Source organism: Protopterus annectens, chromosome 6.part0 (assembly GCF_019279795.1).
Source record: "Protopterus annectens isolate FY-2018-M chromosome 6.part0, PAN1.0, whole genome shotgun sequence".
Classification (NCBI taxonomy): domain Eukaryota; kingdom Metazoa; phylum Chordata; order Ceratodontiformes; family Protopteridae; genus Protopterus; species Protopterus annectens.
The window spans coordinates 220398151-220418055 of NC_056737.1; the positions used below are offsets into that span (position 1 = coordinate 220398151).

Genomic DNA, 19905 nt, shown 5'->3' on the forward strand with positions numbered 1-19905 from the left:
CAGTTCTTCTCAGTACAATTAAATGAAAAGTATATATCGTGTCGGAGTTGATCTGTATAAAACAGATTTAGTAATATGCTACAAGGAAATATATTGAAAGGTCATAAAAATCATAATTATTCAGTGGCAGTCAAATGCTACATTAGTTTTATACATTAATCTTATGTATACTGTAGTTAACATTTTACATATCATAAAAATAACTAAATATTAAAAGCCAATACTGATGAACAGAGTAGCAAAGGAATAACTAGAACGAATGTTTGCATACTGCTGTATGCTTCCACTTAACCCTTACCTGTAAATAAACAAGGAAAATGTAAAACCTGACGTTAGAAAAAAATATTACGACTTCTTGACCAGGTGAAATGTAATACAAGTTTCCCTTCATTCAGTATTTCAAAATCCTCAAAGGGTGTAATTTAACAATGAACAGATATACACTGAGAGAAGCCCCTATAACACACTGTAGAGTGTACCAATTCTTGCTAGCAAACAGTCAATGTGTGATACTCTGGGAATTTTACATTTTGGTATTCACAGTTTGGTATTAAACAATTTGATGAAAGATATCAGATTCTTCGTCACACATCCTGATGCTCCATAATAAGTTCATCTGACGTTCCATAACTATAAATTCCAACACACTGTAAGATGCTAAAGACAAAACAATACAGATTCATAACCATGATGCACACACACATGAATAGGGACCAGCATACTCAGAGCACCAATGATCATAAAAACTGGACAAATACTCAAGGACTGAAAACAAAAAATTGATACTGCTGTACATATGATGGAAGTCCTACCTAGCCCCCTTGGCACAGTTTTCGCTCGACACTAAGCACAGATGTTAGTTTTATGGCATCTATAGTCACTTACATTAGCTAACCAGTCTTAAATTTTTCTTACCAGCACACAAACAAGGTCTTTCTCAGAGCTTCCCTCCATGAGTTATAGCACGTTAGAAGAAGCATGCATGTTAAACGTAGGCAGACACATTAATTTTGCTATGAAGAAATGCCTGTCAACAATACACTGACACGTATACAGCAGGTCAGCCATATGGCAAATTACAAACAATCTGCTGCTGAACTGCACCTGGCCAGAAGATAGTGGCCAGAAGTTAATTTCCATGAGCGGGGAACTGACTTCAAAGGTTTTGTACGACTCTGCAGTCAGTTATGTAAATAAAGTGATAGTGGAACATGAAGTCCCCACATGGGAAGAGATGAATACCTTTGTTTCAAGTAAGTTTCTCTACAAATGGAAATGAGTTCTGCTTGTCTTACCCCACTCTATCCCCTGGAGGGATAGATTCCTATCCCAGAGACTTCCTATACTCTGGAACAAGCTACCCCATCTATGTCAAGCAAAGTTCCTCATTAGCACTCTTCAAGAAAAATCTTGATGAGTGGATGGGAAATAGGAAATACACCTCGGGGATCACTACTGTGGCTCTGCTCAACAGGGGCACAGGAACTTAACTTTCTTGGGTGGCGTAAGCCAGGGAACCTTGTTGGCTAGGCTTACTTAGGCCCTTGGGCCGATAGCCTAGTACCTACCTATGAAGTGAACTATATACTTCCAAAACTGTTCTATAGCAAAACTCTAAGGAACCTTTGAAATAAAAATGTAACCTATGACCCCAGCTAACCTTGGACCCTTTAGGAATTATTTTAAAGCAACCTTCATACTATTAAGTATCATCCTGGCAACATTTCAAGCCTCTAACCCCAAACCATGAGAACTGAGCTGCTTATGTGGATTTCTTCTCGGAAACTCTCTACAATTATATTTATTTATTTATTTTTATTTTACATTTCTTAACCAAGAAAGTCCAACTGGACAAAAATCCTTTTATGCGGAGGCCCGGGGAGAAATCAATATCAATCACATAATATAATATAAATTAATATAAATCACATATGAATGAATGGAAATACAATTTGATTAAGTTACATATAGACTACACAGATGCATCAAACATTAGAGAACAAAAATACGTACATACAGATCAATCAGCAGAGTACATACAGTTATGAAACAGTTCTGAGATGTCATGTGACAGAAATTCAAACCTAGATAAATCCACGGAATACATATGATTAAGAAATTATTCCGAAACATTCGGTGCCAGGGAGTCAAATACAGATTTCTATATGCATGCTCATTCAGACCTCATATAGTAGAGTACTGAGGGTGAAAGCTAGCTGGGACTGGCACAGGAACAGAGCCAAGAATTAGGTGAATTTTTAGAGATTTTTTAAACTGTATTAAGGAGGAATTGGATGTTATACAGGTGGCAATGTATTCCACATTTTAGGTATGAAATTAGAGAGTCATGTTGAAGACTGCATAGAGACAGCTGTACTACCTGGAATAAGTCCAGGATAAACTGAAAAATCAAGCCACCCTGATGGAATTCCTACATCAGCAGGTTGCAAAATAAAAGGAAGAAAATCATGGAAAAAGTACAAAGTGTGATACACAGCAAGGTAAAACCTCCCTCATCAAACTAAATAACCAACTCAGGGGGTAAATAAAGTGTATCAAAGTCAGATTTGAGGTAAAAATAGCTTCCCATGTCAAGAACAGTCACAAGGCATTCTTCAGCTATGTCCACAACCTCAAAGACAATAGACAACAATGTGATGAACTAACTGTAAATGGAGCCACCTATACTGAGAGCCAAAATATATAGAATATCTACTGGCCAACAAATTTAGCTTCAATTTTACTCCCCTCCACACAACACTCAGGAAATACCCTCAACCATAACTCCCCACCAGGCACTAGGGAAAAGGTCCAGAATATATTTTCCAAGGCCAAGAACTCTGTGTCAATGGGCCCCGGTAATATTCAAGGATGCCTCCTTAATAGTAAGAAACATGACCTATCAGGACCACTAGAATCGCCACTTAACCACATCTTTCAGACTGGCTTTATGCCAAGCAAATGAAGGACTGCAATTGTCACCACTCTGCACAAGGGTGGGTCATCTACACGCCCAGGTAACTACAAACCCACAAGTCTGACAAGTCTCATATGCAAAGCACTGGAAAGAATTATCATGGAGATGATTAACAATGACACAGAATACCTTCGGACACTGGATACTACCCAGTATGGTTCTGTCAAGGGCAGGTCATGCCAACTCAATCTGGTGGTTATTTTTGAGAAGGTCACTAAAGGAATAAAAATGAAACAGCCAAGCCCTGGTCAGGATGGTAAGCAGCCTCACTACCTCTAGGAGTAACTGAGGGAAGTAGCCCTCATCTGCCAATAAAAAAAAAACCTTCCAATTAGAATTGAACTAAGTACAGTTATTCATTCTAACAGAGCATAGGGACTACTGATTTTCTTGGCACAGGGACTTGAAACCAACCAGACACTGAAACAAGGAGCACCCCAAGAGAAGGAGGTACCAATCAGCACCCCAGAACTGCAAGAGAAGGAGGCATAAATCAACACAGGAGATTCTTCCCCAGTAGCAACTCCCCACTCTGCTTACCCCAGGCAAGTGATACCAAGGGTAAATAAAGCAACAGATGAGGGTAAAACAGTGCATATTGCCTATCTTGACCTGGCCAAAGTATTTGACATAATACAAAACTCGAGCAATGCAGACAAATTCATAAAATTATGCATAAACCCCTGTCAGCCACAGGATAGCGAGCTGGCTCACCGATATGACAGATGAAGTTAGGGTAGTGGAGTCTACCTCCACAAAAAAAGGCCAGTCACTAGATGAGACCCTTAAGGCTTGGTGATGAAGCTGCTCCTTTTTGGCATTTAATACTCTGATGTCAAAGCCAGTGTCAAGGGACTCTGATTGACCAAGTCTGCAAACTTAAGTGCAGTTATAGAATCCCCCAATGGCACCAATACCCCCTAAGAAGGCCTGACACTGACTAATAACTGCTGCCAGAGCCAAGGTCTAAAATTCAATGCTAACAAATACATAATAGTATCCTTTGAGAAGATGGCTACCTCTGGAAACTATCACACTGATAATGCACCCACCCCCTTTTTTTTGAGCAGACCCGGTGGTCATTATTTAAGAACACCTGTAGACAGTAACTTAGCCTTTGACCAAAATGTGTTTACGATAGTAAGGAAATCATTTTACATTGTGCAACTTATAAACAAGGGTATGGTATCTAAGTCCAAGTATGATATCGCTCTGCTGCACTCAAGTCTTATCAGACCAACCATTGAGTACAATGCCCCCTTTGGTATCTATCTGACCAGACATATGCAACAAATGGGGCATCCACAGAGGTTCCTCACAAAAAGAATACAAGACCTAAACAACATGTCCTATGTGGACTGCCTCAAACCTTTATCCATATACTCAGTCTCTTACAGACTGCTAAGAGGTTATCTATGCATAAGACTGAATCAAAAGATCACAATGCCTTCTCAAAAAGACAATCAAAGGCCTAAGTTCCATTGCCTCTGCATAATGCTTTAGAGTTCTAGCTCTCTGCTTTGTCTCATACAGGCTTCTTACATTTGATTTATGCATAGCCTACAAGGTCTAAAAGATACCATCTTCATCAACCTCTTTCATTATTTGCAAAACCAGCAATACCTGTACTAAAGACTAACCTTTCCTGTACCATAAACGAAACCTGCACTTGTGGTAAATAACTCACTCAAAGAATAACACTCCTCTGCAACTGACTCCCCCATCACATTAAACAAAGCAGATCCCTCAGCTTCTTCAAACGGAACCTGGACGACTGGATGGGTAACCACAAGTACATCACTGGTATCTCCCCATAACCCCTTAAGAACAAGGGTAGCAAGTAGTGGAGATTCCACTAGCTTAGTTACAAATGATTTTCCTACTCAATTGACTAGCAGCAACCTACAAACCTATAAATGTAGACCTTACTGTGTTTTTTCTTTCTGTTTATAAAGTAAAGTTGCTGTGTTCCTGTGAGCTTATATACATGAAAGAAAATTATAGCTTAATACTGCTGACTGTAATCATTACAACTAGGACACTTGCAAAGCTAAGTCTTACCATACTGATGTCTGTGTTATTCTCTAGTACTGATTGCTGTACCAGTCTCAGAGGTTTCCATGGACAGCTGTATCTTACAAATGTATTACAACCATGCATATATCAGTAAATGAATAAAACTAACACTTGTTCTCAGGTTCTGGGAGAAACTAGACTGTTTTCACAAAACCTCTTCCTTTAAATGTTACTTCTTGCCAAGTTTACTTTAATTTACTGGTTAAATCTAATTTCAAAGTCTTGCAAAGCAAAAGGTAAAATTACTGTGTACACAGAACATAACACTCACCTGTCTAGATTTTTCCGTCATATTTACATGCTTGGTCTGTTCCTCATAAAATCTGTGGTTTTCTGGCAAACCAATTAGGATTGAAGTCACTAAATAATGACATATATTTGAATTTCAGACACTGCATGCGAAGACAAATCATATTATTATAGCATTTTTTAATTTATAAGAGGAGATTTTTAAAACCTGTCCAGATTTCTTGCTCTAAGAGGTTGATATGTATAACAATGTAATATTTCAACATCAGGACTACTAAATGAGCACACAAAACGAAACTCCTAAGTGCCACAGCACAGACCAAACGATTTCCCCTCTCTCACCTGGAATATGAACTACCTATTTTCACATCTGCCATCAAGAAAAATACCACCATACTCTAGAGCAACTCCATTAGCATCTGCAAAATGATTACAAATTCAGCTTCTGTCAGCACCACTATATTACTTTAAGAAAAAGCCAAATGACTACCCATAAAGCAAAAATCTAACCTGTTACAATACCAATTTTACAAACTAATGCAGTTCCAAGTATTTACATTCCTTGCAGGTAAGCTGCATGAAAAACATTATCACACAACCTGAGACACTACTCACAAACCACACCACCTCATTACCCCTAGAGCCAAACTCCATAGCACTGCATATGCATTCCCCTCTTGGGCACCTAGTCTTTGTAAGCTCTTCTCAATGACCTAAAGGAAATTATTGTTGTTGTGTCTTTTGGCTTTTCCCAGTTAGGGGTCGCCACAGCGGAACTCCGGTCCGCTAATGATTGGCAGTAGATTTTTACGTGCCGAGTTGCCAGCTCTGATGCACAACCTTCAATGAACGTACGCCCATTCACGCATGTCTCCACACAGAAGACGCTCTAGCTGAGAATCAAAAAGGACAACGTCTTACTGTGAGGCAACAACGCTACCGCAGCACCACCACCGCAGTAATGACCTAAAGGAAATTAACATACACTAAATTAACATACACTAAATTCAGAATGCAACTCAAAGCACTCCTCTTCATCCAAGCCAAATGCTCCTGCTTCAACACAGGAAAAATCGCCTAACATCATATTCCCATCTCCTTTCCACTTATCTTCTCCTCTCAGAAAATTACTGAAGATTGACCCACTTTACAAACTAATGTAAATATAATACTTCATACTCTGCTAGTTTGCTATGATGTATGTATACATTTTTTGTAACTAATCTGAACTACTATATTACCATTTACACTTCTGCCTTTTCTGTTTGTGAAATGTTCTGTATTCCACCAAGGGTGAGCCTGAAATTGATTAGAACTGATCAATGCATTACCTGGATAAACACATAAATAAATAAACAAACAAACAGATACATAAATAAACTCAAAAAAGGCACAGATAAGTCATCCAGAACAAAACTCAAGTCCTCCAACTGAGACTAAAAACCTAATAGGGAATTTTAGGAGACTGATTTTATTAAAAAAAATTGAGAAAAAAAATATTCAAACAAGTAAAATACAGTTTTGTAAGGTTCATTTTAACATATTGTACATTCAGTATTATGACTTTTAGTATACTGCTTTTCAGTAAGTTGACTTGGACCCCTACACATACACACAAACAATTTCTATACCCCTTATCCAGCTCAGGATCAGTGGTAGATGTAACTACTTTGTACAAGCCACCAGTCCATCTCGAGGAGCACAAACACACACACCTGTAGGATAAACTACACACTGCAAGTCCACCTGCCAGGCAAATGGAAATTGCGGACCCTGGTAAAAAAATACACAAGAACATGGGCAGAACATGCAACCTGCCACAGAAGGTACCTAAACAAAAAACTTAACAGGGATATTAAGTACTGCGAAGCAACCGTGACAACAGCTGCATCACTCTGTTGGTTCTACCCACCTTGGTTACCACACAGGAAGCAGAAAGAGTGCAATAATCGTGTTTACATACGAAATGTGTTGCTCTAATGGTGGGTTTTCTGGATCTGAAGTTACAACTTTACTGAATTTGTCAAATAAATACTTTCAAAATGAATTGTTTTATAAATCTCAGCTAGTGTGGTTGTATTTTACATGGTTGTGATCAGTGTATGCTTCCCACTCATTTTAAACCAGTTCTGAACTACTGAAACCTTTCCATGGATGTTCTTTAATCCCACAGATCAAACTGCAACATGCAGCTGTGGGTACTTCCAGAACAGGAATTTCATTTGTTTACTAATCTGTTAATTTGTTGGCCAGACTCACAAGTGTCTGCTGCATTTCTATGATAACTTCTACCCAAAAGACAAAGCGAGGTGCATAAAAACAGTGAAGGGATCACATTCTTACAAAAAAGATGTTTATATTAGACATGAATCATTATATCACTGGTGCAGTAGCCAAAGCTAAACGTGCATCCTGCAAATGATCAGACAAGATAGATGGCTTCCAAAGTTTTTAGAGTATCATCCACACACCCCAGCCACTGTGCAGCTCAAGTAGAGCAGTATGACATTAGTGACTAGGTGTCAAAACTTCACAACTTTTTTGCTGTCAAAGTGATTGCCTCCTGTGGGCTTTGGATGATCAGCATTTGGCTACTGCTTCAAAAATGCTAGGCAGAGGGGAACTGCCTTTGACTTCATCATTGTTATGGAAAAAAAGTTGCTCTTTTCAGTCAAATATAATGACTACAGGCTAGAACTGGTGTTTTTAGTGGTTGTCACTAAAAATTTTACCTCAAGTCTTACATTTTTCTGGTCACTGTTCCCTGTAGGAAATGCCTTCCAAATATTTAATTTTTGCAAGAAAACATTTTACTTTTTGTCATAACCTGTGGTTAGATGCTAGTTTTTGTGGTTTGGGTGTTGTCAATAAATATGTTTACCTCAAAACCTATTTTTCCAGATTATTTCACTGACACTCCTAAGATCTGCTACTCGCTTTTCACCTTTTTTGGTAAGCAGATGGTCCTGGGTTTATATGGGGATTCTCTTATTATTTATAATTTTTTGTGGGGAAAAGTGTTACTTTTCTATCAAAAAGTGTAGTTTGAGATTAAGGCTATTATGTTTGGTGGTTGTCACTAAAGAATGTCAGCTAAGACCTTAGCTTTTTTGTCAGGATGGAAGACAGTCTCTACAAAGCTCCGGTAACCACCTGTTAGATACCTTTTGCAGCAAGGACTTGGACCTGGATCCCAGTAATTTGTTTGTTCTCTTCTTGAGCAACAAGAAGAGAAAATTTATCCAGAAGGCTACTGCCTTGACTTCAGCTTCCTCTTTGCCTTAGCCACTGATGGGAGACTCCTTTGTGGCTCTCCATTGTTCCTCAGACAGCTCATCATATTCTCTTGTTCCCTCTGGTGCTACTGCTTGGGAAGCCACTAATGACTAGCAGATACTTCCACTGCTTGGGAAGCCACAAATGACTAGCAGATACTTTCACTGTAGGTGTTCAGCTGTCCTTGCTGGGAAGGGAGAACCACTCTTGCTGACATTGGGAAAGTGACCGAGTAATATTCCTTTGGTAAACCAAAATGGGGAGTTTAATTCCCCGAGAGGGGACCATCCTTCTAGCTGTTTTTATTATGGTGGGGTCTCTCAGAAAAGAGAAATATAAGGGTAGGCATTTATCTTCTCCTAAAACAGATAAGAATTGTTTGGGCTGTGATAAACATCGAGTCTATATTATATAATCGAAGTTTGATAACTTTGAACATCATATGATTGACACCATATAGTCAAAGTTATAAAACTTCGAATATATATAAAAAAATGAAACGAGGAAACACAAAACTAAGGGTTGTAAGCAGAAGGCCAAGCCTCCCTGCACCCCCCATACCTCCTCCCCCGCTCTTTAAATATATCAGCTCCAAGATCGCACTACAGTGCAGTACGGGGAAGATTCCCCTTTACTGCACTGTAGTGCGATCTTGGGAGTTGGTGTATTTAAAGAGTGGGGGGAAGTGGGGGTGCAGGGGGCTTGCCCCCCTGCTTTACAGAGTCAGGAAACTTTTTTTTTAAATATTTTTTTATACATATTCAAAGTTTTATAACTTCGACCATATGGTGTCAATCATATGGTATTTGAAGTTATAAAACTTTGGTGATGTAATATAGACCCAAAAACATCTACATAAAGCCCTTAAGTCTTTACATGCTGAATCTTCTCTTTACTTAAAAGGGAAAAGATTTTCCTCTCACTAAGATTCTGATTCAGAGTCTGAGGAACAGGATTGAGACAGACTGTGTTTCTCAGGTTCCCACTCCACAGAATGGAAACTGATTCTGATGAAAGTTATTTTTCACACACTACTCCTGAAATGTTGTCTTTTACTTATACTGCTGCCAGAACAAATACTTTTGTTTCAATGGGAAGAAAAAGAGATACCAGAATCCAAGCAAAAAAATTATGATTTATTACATGTGGATTTTCCTCAATCTGCAACTGCTCCTCTCATGTTTCCACCCTTAGAAAGTTTGATAAATTATATAAAGAATCCCAGTCATACAAATTTCTTTTTTCTGATCCCAGGTCAGATCCTGCAGTTATTTTTCTGTCAAAATCAGCTTCAGCCAAACTCCTTACAGCAGCTAGCCCCATTCCCTCTTTCAAGCTGGAAAAAGACTGATAAGTTTTGGAAGTCATTTTAAACTTTCTCAACCTTAAGAACAGTGAATTCTCAGGCTCATGTGTTTAAGTTTCTGCTGGCTTCCTTTGACAATATGAGAAAGTTTAATTGCTGACCTCCATTCTTCAGAAACTAACACATCTCTGAATCTATTAGTATTCTCTGTGTCACCAAACATTCTCTAAAATGTGCTTATGACACTGCTAATGCTGTTTCTTACAACACCTGCAGTGCCCACTGGGTTACAGAGGAGGTTTTTGGGCCCTTCCTCTGTTAAGGTCCTTAAAATGTTTGATGAAAGGGGAAAGTTACTTCAGAAGGCTAGCCAGGATTTTCAGATTTCCATGCCAAAATACAACAGAAATGTTTCTTCCAGTTCAGGTTCCTTTTTCAGGAAACAGAAAAGCAATGGCAGGGAGGTCCAAACAAGAAAGAAGAGTCCTCACAAAACAAAGGACAATATAAGACAACAGAATGGCTATATGCCATTCATGTGTTCCCCACCCCAACCTGGCAGTCCTGTAAAGTTTTCCTAAAGTCTAGTTCTTCACATCCTTTACAGTACCAGATAACTTCAGACTCTTGGGTTCTGAGAATCATTAAAAAAGGGTACAACTAGCAGAGAGATTAAAAAAACTTGTATTCAACTAATTTTACACAAGTGTAATTATTTTTTGTGACTAATGTTCAGTTTTTTAAGTGGTGGTGAATACTTTATTAATGTACTGTATAGGTTGCCTATTGGCTGTTTACATCACATGATGCATTTGAATTTATTTAACAGTTGTATTGTTTTACTGTGGCAGCTCTGATGAAGTCTTTCAAGTGAAGATGAAAGTGCTTAACTGCTGTTGATTGTGAATAAAATAGTTTGTGAAGTGTTTCCATCCAGTTTTGGAGCTTCCTTTTGTTTTGTTTTTTTACCGGTTTTGGATTTACTGGTTATTGGTTTACTAGCAGAGAGATTGCATTCTTGCCTTCAAATGATTCCTCTTCATCCATCCAATCAAACTTCCAGTTCTCTCCTATCCTAGATTAGATTCTGTCTCAGGGAGTTACCGAACCTGTTCCCCAGGTCACACAGGGAAAGGATATTATGCAAGAATCTTTTTGGTGGTAAAGAAGGAAGGAACTTGGAGACCTGTCCTAGACATTTCTTTTCTAAACCTTCATTATCAAAATCCAAAGTTTAAAATGCTCTCTCTGGAGTGTCTCTTACCTCTCAGTCCAACTTTTAGTTTTCTATAAACTCGGAATTTAAAAAGTACTTACCACGACATTCTAGTTCTGAAAGACATCAGATGCTTTTTACATTTTTTCTGTGTCTGGTTTACAATTTTAAGTTTTCTGCAATTCCCTTTGGTTTATCAACAGCTCCAAAAGTCTTTACAAAGTGCCTGGCTACAGTAACAGCCCATTGCAGGCTGCAGGGCTATCACATTTTCCATGTTTAGACAGCTGCCTTATATTTATAGATTCTTTCACAAGATGTCTAACCCCATCTCTGTCAGAATACAGTGTATGTTAGGGAGGAACTGGTGGAAAACAGTCTAAGCAAGCTGTACTATCCTTATATACCCCTACAACGCTATATTAATATAGCGTTCTAGCTTACTTAGATCCACATATGTGGAGGTTTGAATTTAATCTTAGCTGATTTATATGGGTCCTATATGACTAGTGGATGTGTGAATATAACGTAAGCTAATTTATTTAGGTCCTATCTGACTAGTTTTATTTTATGGACACTACAAATGCTGTAATTGTTATTTTTAGATGGAATACGCCATGTTTGACTAGTGCCAATGTATATTACTGCATCTAAACTGATTTTAATTGCATTCTGTGTACCTTGTTCCACACCATATTTACTGTTATATGCAAACTGTGTTGCTCCATTTTTCACTGGTATTAATGTAGCTTTGTGTAATTCTCAGATGCTTCTGAATATCTTGCTACCTTTTGAACTGTACCTATCGTGCCTTACACTTTGTAATTAATATCTGGTATATGTAGAACAGAGTCCAATTTTATCTGGCTGTACTGGGGTCCCTATCAGCATCTCGAATGCTGACAATATCGAATTTGATATTGTCGCATCGAGAATGCCGAAAGGGCAGAACATCGAACGGGTAAACGGAAATCTCTGTAAGGGGAGATTTTCGTTTACCTCAATGTAGTGCGGTCTCGGAGTTGGTATATTTAAGTAGCGGGGGGCGCAGGGGTGCTTGCCCCCTTGCCTACACCCTTTAGGTTTTTTTTGGTTGTTTTTTTTTTATTTTTTTATCTGCATTCGAAAATGTAATAGGTCGATCATTTCAGTTCAACATTTAGTGATTCGACCCATTACAGTTTCAAAATGCTGACATAGACCCCTGTAGTGCTAGAACTAGTATGCTAGTATGCTCATTAGCTTGCTTGTTATTTATACTTAGTGTGTTTAACTTTGTGTTTAACTCTCTGCATACCTCACCACTCCGTTTCTCTCTCCCTTTATGTAACCAGCTGCCCAGCCTGATTGTACAGTATTAATGTTGAGGAATTGCCCTGTCTGCTGAACAGCAACTTTATTCCACATAAAACTGCCATCTCCTCCCTAAACTAGGGAACGGAACCTATCCTCTCCCTGAGCAACAGTCTGTCAAGGAAAATAAACCAAATAAAAGAAAGTATGTGCTTTAAAACTACTGTCTGTAGACATAAAATTGTGTAATACTCTAGGTTTTAATTTACACTCTCGAGCCAGGACAGTCAGCAGCCAAAACCTTTCTGTTTCTATAATTAGCCTACCTTTCCCTCTTGTACCCTCTGTAAATAACTGACATCCTCCCCTACTCTCATTCTAGACCTGCCACCTCCCATTCTCTCTCCCATTAGACGCTACTACTGCTATACAGCCTTTGTCCACCAGATGGCAACATTTTCCTAGATCTATACTTTGTTGTTGTTGTTTGTCTTTCGGCTTTTCCCAGTTAGGGGCCGCCACAGCGGAACTCCAGTCCGCTAATGATTGGCAGTTGGTTTTTATTGTGTTGAGTTGCCAGCCCGACGCCCAACCTTCAACAAAGACACGCCCATTCAACGCATGTCTTTCGAACGCCCACTCGACCGCGGGGAGGACATGCAGACTCCACACAGAAGGCTCTCCCAACCCAAGCCGAGAATCAAACGGGAGAACCTCTTGTTGTGAGGCAACAATGCTACCGCTGCACCACCGCGGACACATTTTCCTAGATCTATACTACTGTCTCTAAATACAACTCTCAGGCATCCAGTTTGCTAGATCTTGTTTAAGTTGTAGTCCCACTCTAGCCTTCTATTATTTTATACTCTACATCATTTAACCACTCTGCCTACCTTCCCACTGTCAAGGCTCTTATCTCCTACCTTTCCCCATCTAAACTTACCTTAGCAATCAGCTCTACTGATAGTTCTCCTAGGGTTCATTCCTTCTGTGGCTCTACCCGCTCCGTTCCCCTGTGGGCTCACTCTGCTCCCCTACCCTGCCCCCAAATCTCACCCGCCCCAGTGCTTCTAGATTTATACATCCTAACCACACATCCTCATCATTACCAGCAATCACAAGCTCCAGCCCTTTAAAGTGCTAATACCCACTTCCCACTAATCATAAACTTACTAAACTATCTGCACCTATCCCAGTTGTTGTTGTTGTGTCTTTCGGCTTTTCTTGGTTAGGGGTCACCACAGCAGAACTACGGTCCGCTAATGATTGGCAGTAGATTTTTACATGCCGTGTGGCCAGCACTGACGCACAACCTTCAATGAAGGTATGCCCATTCACGCATGTCTCCACACGGAAAACGCACTAGCTAAGAATCGAAGAGGACAACGTCTTACTGTGAGGCGACAAAGCTACCGCAGCACCACCACTGCAGTCATCTATCCCAGTAAATTAACATAAACACAACTCTTCTATCACCTTAATAAAATATCTGTATTTATCCCTGTATATTAACATAAACATAATTTATTCTACAATGCCACCCTCAATTACCCTAATATACCACAAACCCTTACTCTTATTCTCACTCTTAACTATTCTAACGATACCTTACTTGCTTACTTTCTATGAGCACCTTAACTATCTAGGATTTCACAACCCCATTAAGCAAACCTCTACACCAACACTTATACTCCCTCATAGCCATAATAACACATCCTGTCCACCAAAGCATTCATCAGCCAAGTTTCATCGACTCAACCACATCACTTATTATAGCGCAAGAGCCAGGAAATCCTAGAACCTAATATGTAAACTTTTACAACTCACCCTGACAATACAGGTCCACTCCCTTATAGATGGTGATATACACCTAAACCCTGGCCTAAACTCTAGCACAACCACAAAGCCTTACACACCAACTCCTACTAACACAGACTTGCTTACCAGGCCCCCCAACTCTCTCCTGATAGCTTATCTCAATATTTGGAGCATAAATAATAACGTTGCTCATCTACATGCCCTTATGGATGTACATTCATTTGACATCCTTTGTCTCACTGAAACATGGCTCAAGCCATCAATACAAGACAATGTAGTTATTCCCCCTGGCTATAATATCCGGAGACTTGACTGTAATGCTAAGAAGGGTGGAGGAGTAGCTATACTATACAAATCTGGATTACAAAAACCTCCACTAACTAATAATGCAGAAATTCTTATTTCCAAGATTCAGCTCAACAAATGAAAAACCACATATATCATCTGTATCTACCTTCCCCCAGGCAATAATACTAGCACGTTAGAAGCTATCCTCAGTTGGCTCTCGACCAACTACCCACAAGAAACCATAGTACTCTGTGACTTTAATATAAACTGGAAGTCCTGTTCATCTGAACAGCCTTCTACTCATATTAATCTATATGGTTTTACTCAAACCATCACCTCCCCTACCAGAACCAATACACTTAATAACAAGGAAAGCACCCTAGACTTGATTCTCACTAATAGTCATCAACAAACTTACAAAACAGGTACCCTCTCTGAAGATATAACTGACCACTCACTCACCTTTTTAATTACATATAAGACTGATATTTCAAACCCAACCATTTATAAGACAATAAGGACTAAAAAAAATTGTAACCCCGATAGCTTCCAAAAAGAACTTAAAGCTTGTGACTGGTCACCCTTGAAACACCTCCCATTAGATGATGCAGTCAAATACTTTAATTCAAAATTCTTAGCCACTCTAGATTGCCATGCCCCAACATGTACAATTAAACTAGGACTAAACCAGCCCCACGGCTCTCCAAAACTACCAAACAAAAAATTCTCCAAAGAAATAAACTCTGGGCCAGCTGGCATGCAACAAAAAGCCCTACAGAATACAAAGTTCAGACAGCTAAGAAACGAAACAAAAAAAGCCATATTGTCAGATAAAAGAAACTATTACTATCAGCTTCAACATACCCACCAAAATAATCCTCAAAAATTCTGGTCCGGCATCAATAACCTCTTACACCCAAGTTGCTCAGGCACACCTACTCCCTCAGGCTCTGATTACAACAATCCCAACCAAATAGCCAACTCTTTTAACACTTTTTTCACTGAGACCATTCAATCCCTTGTTAATCAGCTATCCCCTGGCACCATATCCTCTACCACTGCTATCTCCAACAGCCCCCCTCTATTTCATGTTTAACCTGTTCCCACATCCATTGTCTGTACCCTTATTCAGAAACTTAAACCCAACACCCTCTCTGCAGATCTTCTACCTGCAGAATGCCTGCCAAAATCTGCAAAAGCCATAGCCTACCCCATATCCATCCTCCTTAATATAGCTATTTCTGAAGGAACCATCCCATCAATCTGGAAAGTTTCACATATTATCCCCCTGCATAAAGGTGGTAATTCCAAAGAGTTATCTAACTATAGGCCCATAGCCATATTATCCCCATTGGCAAAAATAATGGAGAAATGCATTCATAAGCAACTTTGAAGACACCTTCTAGAAAACAACTTACTAGCCCACCTGCCAACATGGCTTCAGAACATTTCATAGCACTATCACTCTGCTCTCTTATCCTTTACCAACTGCATCAATAGAAATCGAAATAACGATCCTCAGCCCTCTTTATTGATCTGTCAAAAGCCTTTGACATGGTTAACCACCACCTCCTCATAAACATACTTAAAAACCTGTCATTGGATGCACTTGCTATACAGTGGTTCCAATCCTACTTAAATAACAGGCTGTACTATGGGAAAATAACTTGTCTTCCCACCTCCCAGTTGCCCTTGGTGTCCCTCAAGGCTCCATATTGGGTCTTCTCCTCTTCTCTAGCTTTACTAATGACCTTTATTCTGTAATACCACACGCTACCAGTATCCAATATGCAGACGATTCCACATTTACATGTTCAGCCATCTCCTCATCAGAACTTCAGTCCCTAACTCAATACACCTTTACCATAGTAGAAAATTGGCTTTTACACAGATGTCTCATCTTGAACCAAAAAAAAAACAAAAATGCTACTATTCACCCCCACCCGTAGGGCCACCCCACTTAACTTTACTGTAACATCTAGAAATGGCACGATCATATCTCCTGATCCTACCCACTAAACTACTTGGGGTACTAATTGATAATAACCTCACCTTTGAGCCTCATATTAATAACATTATAAAAACAGCAAACAAAAAATTAGGTTCCCTCTATAGAATCAAACCCTTTCTGACTCCACTAGCCAGGACCACTATTGCCTGTATCCACCTAATCTTAACCCTACTATATGCCTCTCCTATCTATACCAAACTATGTAAAAGAACTCTGAAAAAGCTGACTACCTCCTACAACAATACTGCCAGGTTTGCAACTAGGTCAACCTATAGAACCCATCATTGTAACAATCTTAATCAACTAGGCTGGTTAGAATTGTCAAATCTAATACTACTGAACCAACTAATAGTAGCCCATAAGATCCTGTATCAACCTACAAATACACCAATACTCACTAACCTTATCACCCCCTATAATATTCTCAAAACATACACTCATCTAACAAACTACTAGTATAAATAGCTAAAACCAACAATTCGGCAGGGGACTCATTGTTCTCTAATACAGTGGGTAAAACCTGGAACACCCTACCTATTCACCTAACCTCCCTATCCTCAGCTAACCTATTTAAAAGCAAACTAAAACCCTACCTTAAATCACACTGGTTAGGCCAGTGTGTTAGCCCAGACTAACTACTTAACCTGTCCCTAGGCACTAATCTTCTTACCTGTATAAGCTTGTTTCTTTCCTATTGACAATAATGTGTGTGCGACTTTACAGTTTAATAGTGTCACTGTAGATATTTTGTTTTAATATCCATAGCTGTTATGCACTAGGATTTTTGTGTGACTTTTTGTGTGACCTTACAGTTTAATAGTGTCATTGTACATATTTTGTATGAATATCCATAGCTATTACGCGCTAGGATTTTTTTTTCCTTATTAATAAGCGAAATCCAACGAAATGTAATGATTGATAAAACTTTGTAATGTACCAATGTCTTTGTAAATATTCTTCTGTATGTGGAGCTTTTCTCCCCGGGCCTCCACTGAAATTGGACATATATCCAGTTGGACCAGCCCGTCAACAAATGTAAAATAAAAATAAAATGTCAAGAATCTCTGGCGTGGGTAAAAACTTTTTCTCATCTTGGGTTTTCAGGTGAACAGAGAAATCTTTTCTCATTCTTTCTCAGAGCATAATGTTTCTGGTATGTCTACTGAATAAATCCTTAATGATGGCATTTCTTTCTCAGAAAAATCTAAAATGCTACAAGGAACAGTTTCTAACATTTTCCAACCAAACCTTGGCATCTGCCAGGAATACCTCAGAATCATAGGTTTTGTGGCCTCTATTATTCTCATGATTCCTTTGTTCAGACTTCACATAAGGAAAATTCAATGGTTCATCAAATCAGTTTGGACCCAACACTAGCATCCTTTTTCATTTCAGATTCCAGTGCTGCATTATTTTAAAATCTGCACTTAAAGTTACATTTTAGTCAAATTTGATCGAAAGTTTGTTGTTTGTTTGTTTAATTTAACTGTGGAGGCTGCCCACTAAAGTGTGCTAACCTGTGTAACTAATTTATCACTGTTCCTGCATTTTCTGTGTGTTTCTACCAAAAAAACAAAAAAATAATCCTTGTTTTCCTGCCTTCCTCGACTAGTTTAGACCAGTTTACAGGCATTGCTGTATTCTGGGCTGTGGTGTAGTTCCTGTGTTGTCCATTACCTTACTTGGATAGAAGGAAGTTTCTTTGCTCACCAGTGGGAGTGGGGAGCCTTGAGCAGCCTATCTGTCCCTGTAGGAAGTGACCTCAGTACAAGAAGCTGTAGTAATTGGTTGTTTTGGACCATTTCTAGCTCTTTTGTAGTTCACTGTTTAAAATCCACGTTTGCACGGCTTTGCGCGGTTGTGTGCATAGCGCAGTGCCGGTTAAACTTTTTCTGGCTCCGCCAAGTCTGCTCTTCAAATTTTCCCTTAAGGAAGCTCTACTCTTAGTATAACCAGACTACTTTCTATATTATAAGCCTAGCACTTGTTCTCAATACTTCTCTACTAAGTAAGCACTCTCGTACTAAGTAAAGCACTACATCTACTTACCACCCCTGTGAATATCCACTTCCCTTAAAGGTACAGCACTCCCTTATACAGTTCTAGCATGTCGAGTGGTAGATTACTGGCGTCGTCTCCAGTTCAGCTGGTCAATCTGGATATCTTGAGACAATGCTACAATTGTCTTATGTACACAGACAACCCTCTCCTCCTCCCAACAAACACAAATACATGTGAGAGATGGAACTATATAGCCAAACTGGAGGCTGAACTCTCTCAACTCAGGGCTGGCATGACCAGACAGGAGGAGATGGCAACCACACACACAAAAATCCCAGTCTCACATAGACCTACCACAACTGCAAACCAAACACATAAAAACACAAAGACATACTCGGAGGCTCTAATAAAAAAACTTACCAAAACAACAGAGGCTCCCAAAGCAGACACCCAAAAATCCACCACCTCAAAACAAACACATGCAACACATATTTCAATAAATCAGTGTGTCAACTAATCACAGCCCTTAAGGCCAAACACCTTGTCTGATACACTAGTAATAGGTGACTCTATAGTCAGACACACTGATGTCCCGCTGACCAGGCTGAACAAGGAGAAGGTGACTGTGAGCTGTCTATCGGGAGCTAGGATCCACCACATAACACACGCACTCAAGTCACTCCAAAGCAAGTACAAATATGACTCCGTCATTATCCATGCTGGTGTGAATGACCTGAGACGTACCTCCCTGGACTACATGAAAAGAGACATAGAGGAGCTCTCCGATTATGTAGCCCAGGCTGGTATGACCCTGACCCTGAGCAGCATCTTGCCCTCACCAAGAATGATACCACAATACAAAGACAAGATGATCAGCTTTAACAATTGGCTCAAGTACTGGTGTCATTCTAAGGGGGATCCAATGTCTGTCTGCCTGGGATGACATGTTGGACAAGCCACGCTGCTTCACAAGGGATGGCTTACACCTGTCACCACTGGGATTCCAGATATTGGCTAAGGCTCTTGCCACCCCCATAGTGCCTTTTTTAGGCAAGGCTCAAAAGACAAACCCACCTCCTTAGAAAACAATAATGGAAAAAAATTAAGGGTAATGCTGCTCAATGCCAGAAGTCTAAATCTCAAGATGCAGGCACTTGATGCACTCCTCAGCATGGAGAACATTGACGTCTGTGCAGTAACTGAAACCTGGTTCAAGGCTCCTGAGAGCACCCCAGCGTTACCAGGCTATACCTCGTATCATGCTTTTCGGCCCCAAAACCCGGGCCGTACCACAAAGGGAGGTGGAGTGTCCATATTCATCAAGGACACCCACACCTCCAGGTTAGTAGCAACACATGAAGCATCAGAGACCATACAGGTGCAACTAACCATAG

At 39.6% G+C, this 19905-nt stretch overlaps 1 protein-coding gene across 1 annotated transcript in view; it reads right to left on the bottom strand.

Moving 5' to 3' along the window:
- The window catches only part of MAP3K9 (mitogen-activated protein kinase kinase kinase 9), a 1255777-nt gene that overhangs the window by 412638 nt on the left and 823234 nt on the right, over window positions 1–19905 (bottom strand). The gene's annotated exons all lie outside the window — the stretch shown is intronic.